General features: G+C 43.0%; 1 pseudogene; it reads left to right on the top strand.

Annotated features, from left to right (window-relative positions):
* The first annotated feature begins 2,052 nt into the window (after positions 1 to 2,052).
* On the top strand, positions 2,053 to 3,133 carry LOC105867838 (small ribosomal subunit protein mS35-like; annotated as a pseudogene).
* Positions 3,134 to 3,877: the final 744 nt, after the last annotated feature.

Genomic DNA, 3,877 nt, shown 5'->3' with positions numbered 1-3,877 from the left:
CCCATGCATGTCGTCGCAGAGCGGGAAAGAACACGAGCAGCCCTTCTCATCTGCCCCGTGAGAGCTCTAGTACTTGACAGGAGAGATGAAGGCGGATGGCTCTAAAGGAAATAGAGTTGCAAGAAATTCAGGATGGAATTCGGGGTTTGGAGAGTGATGATGATGTTACAGAAGAAGACGACTTAACTCTATTTGAATAAATGTAGATTGTTATACCGTACTTAAAAAAAATAACACATCCCCTGAAAATAAGCCCTAGGGTGTCTTCTTGAGGAAAAATAAATATAAGACCCTGTCTTATTTTCAGGGAAACACAGTAGGTGTAGACTTCATTTTACAAATGAGGAAATAGGCTTAGCAATTTAAATAATTTTATCAAAATCATGTCGCAAATAAGTAACAAAACCAGGTTCTAGTTCAGGTGAATACAACTATAAATTTTATATTCTTAACTACCTTTCCCCTGATAGAGGAATTATAAGGGATAATCCCCCATAGATTATTGTGTGTGTTTTCTCTCAATTTTATAACCTGAATCATATTTTGGAGACCACAGGACTCTTTCTCAATGGGATCAGGTAATTTTGAGCAATCTTACACATGGGATTAATTATCTTAAGCTGAACAGAAGTATTTTCACCCTCTATAAGTGATTCAATCCTGTTCCAAATGGTGGACCACATCCCTAGCTAAATTATTTACTCTATTAACCCATTTAAGGATTATTCATGCCTCACAATAGGCAGGATGTGTAGACTGCTCCTTTTTTTTTTCAAAAAGATCAGCCTCTGTCTTCCTCAAATCATGACCCATCAGTTTTCTGGAAAATTATTACAAACTCCACAATGCTTTTTGTCTGACAGCTGTAGGAACAGATCTTTCTATTCAATGTGAGAAGCAAGAGGTCTCGAGCTTGTGTGTGCAGTGGGGAGCAAACTTTGGTCCTGGACCACGTCTTTAGCTTTGGATAAGGAGGATCTCTCTTTAAGAAACAGGAAGATTAAATTGTTTAATTTCAGGGAATGATCAGCAACCTATCCCAGGTCGGCAGTGGGTCCAGGAAGGAGAACCGGATCTTCCTCAAAGGAGATCATCCCTCTACCTGACTCTCATTTCTATCCCTCTAGTAGTTCTGTGCTTGGGCCCTGCTGCACGTGAGCTCATTTTTCACGGGTCAGGGTGTATTTGAACCTTGGCATAAGAAAAAAAAAAAAAACACAGTTATGTTCTGGTTTGTAAAGTTACGAGAGGGGGCAGGGCATTCAATTCTTAAAGGCAGATGCATGCCAACCGTCATCAAAGCTTCTTTCACCTTTGAATTCAAGGTTTTGCCCTCAAACCGTGATTTTGATTATCCTGCTAAGATCTTACATAGAGTTGTTAGTGTTATTAAATTCAGACGCTTCAGGTTTAATACTTTGCTGAGCATAGGAGAGAGCTGGGAGTTACAAAGAAAACAAATTAGCCTTGCCCTTCAACCTTACTTAGAAAACCGTTTTCATTCATTCATGGGTTCATTCATTCATTCGTTCCAGTCCACCACATTGATGTCGAAGGTGAGACACGAACCCTGAGACCTGCCACATGCCCTCGAGGAATGTGCTCCCCGTTGGATGAGAAACGAGTGACTAGCCAATCACACTTCAGAGTGACAAGAATAAAAATATACGTACAGAGTCTTTAAAAATGGAAAGATGGGGCCACCAGCCCACAGCAGAAAACGAGACTGGAGGAGAGACCATGGAAGGCTCCTTGGAAGCGATGACAGCTGAGACCCCAATGATCAAAGTCCAGGAGCCCTGAACCCACACCGGAGCCAATCCTCACTTAAAACCAATAAAAACTGAATTTGGGGCTCGTGCGTGCACCTGGAAAAGAAAAGCACACAACAATATGAGTAATACAAAGCCCAGGGTCCCAGGCAAACTCAATTTCAAAGCAAAATGAGAATGAGCGGTCTCACTTCCGGGAGGCGGACCCGCCTGTCCCCTCCGGCTTGCCGTCCGCGCAGGCGCAGTGGCCGCTGCCGCTTGGGGGCCGGGACCCTGCGTGCATTCCCCACCGCTGCGTCCCCGGCCTCTCCCGGCCCGCAAAGAACATCCAGAACTGAAAGGCTGCCGAAAGGAAAGGGACTACCTCCTGGGACAGAGAAAAATGGCCGTTGACCAGGACTGGCCTCGCGTTTCCCCTGGTGCGGCGCCATGCAAACCCTCTGCAGGCCCCTTCCTGTTGGAATGGGTTGGCGTGCCGGGGGCAAAGGACGGGAAACCTAGGGCTTTGAAAGGTCCCCAATTTTCTGCATTTGACTCCTGTAGCGATTAAAAGGCACCGTGAAGCTCTTAAAGGTTTTTGCATTGAGTGGCCAATTGCACTAGACAGCAATGGGAGATGCGAAAAGCACTTTCCAATTGGAATTGACACTGCTCATTATGTTTCATCAGGACCATCTATCTTTTCAAACCCCAAAGCACGAGCAGTTACCCTAAGGGTTCCAGGGGTCCTCAAACTTTTTAAACAGGGGGCCAGTTCACCATCCCTCCAACCGTTGCAGGGCCATTGGAGAGTGCGGCACATTCCACACATGCGCACTGTGGGCCCGGGACCAGTCGCTGCTAAGCAGGACAGGCAGTGGGGGCAAAACCACCTGGCAGCCTGGATAAATGTCCTAGGAGGGCTGCATGTGGCCCGTGGGACGGTAGTTTGAGGATCCCTAGATGGCCATGCAAAAAGAAACTTATTAAACTTGTAGGAGAGCCATATCGTAAGACCACAGGTGTGCTTACCATCAAAACAGGTGTCCATTTAAGAGACAGAATTATGATTGTGGAATGTATCTACTAACAGTTTTATACCACAGGTCTTGGAAAACCAAAAAATGGGGAAATAAATAAGACTGATGCAGACATGGAAGAGTATATACGGAAAAATAGCTCCTCGGGAAAAAGTATCCTGGAAACACTTCTTCAGATTAGAGCTGCTGAGAAAAATACGGAAGTAAATAAAGAAGGGCTCCTTGGTACTAAAGGAGTTGAAGATTACAGAAAGTGTGTTGTTACTCTTAAGGAAGAGGGAAAATGAAAATACTCTCTCTCAGGACAGGGAATCAGTGAAGACACTATTAAATTTGACATGAATTACAAAGTAGAAAAATCTACTTGATTTAGTAATCTTGTGATATATGTGATCACTATCTAATTAGACATAAAATTGAAAATGTTAAAAAAAATCATTGTCTTATATGAGAGTTAAAATTAATTCCTTTCATACTAATGCTCACTGACAATAATTATTCCAAAGTTTTCTTATTTGTACACTGGCACAGTTAGACTAATTAGAAGATCTCTGATTTCTTCTGATTCTAAAGTGTTTTGATTTTATTTCTATACGACTTTAGTGTGCATATGTACATGTACTTAATTGTTATTTTGTCACCTGCCACATTTGTTTCCCCACAAGCTGGTGTTCAGTGGTTGGTTTTGAGTAATGATTTTGGTTATTTGGGATTTTAGGCCCAGAACCCAGTCTCCTGACTTGCAGTTCAGTACTGGTTCTCTTGGCTGCTGTCTAGCCAATCCATTTTTCACAGTTGCCAATTCTGGTCAGAAACAGGTCTTTAGGAGTATTTTCTAACCTGAAATGTTTGTTCAATGCCTCTCTTTTGGTGGCACTTTATGTTGATTCAACTGTGTTGAGCATTCTACTTTCTGTACTGTGAGGCTCATTTTGCCCTGCCCAAGCTTGCAGAGAAGTAGAAGTAGAGATTAGCTGGTTTCCATCCCTTTTGATGCCCCAGTTAGAGTTGTCACAGCTCAGACAGAGGTGATATATAAAAGACTTTGAATGTAATTGGAGTAAATGACAAAATAAGAACTACCCA

The sequence above is a fragment of the Microcebus murinus genome, chromosome 26, assembly GCF_040939455.1.
Source record: "Microcebus murinus isolate Inina chromosome 26, M.murinus_Inina_mat1.0, whole genome shotgun sequence".
Lineage (NCBI taxonomy): Eukaryota > Metazoa > Chordata > Mammalia > Primates > Cheirogaleidae > Microcebus > Microcebus murinus.
Note: the sequence above shows the minus strand (reverse complement) of the source record. Positions and strands in the feature narration are given on the sequence as shown.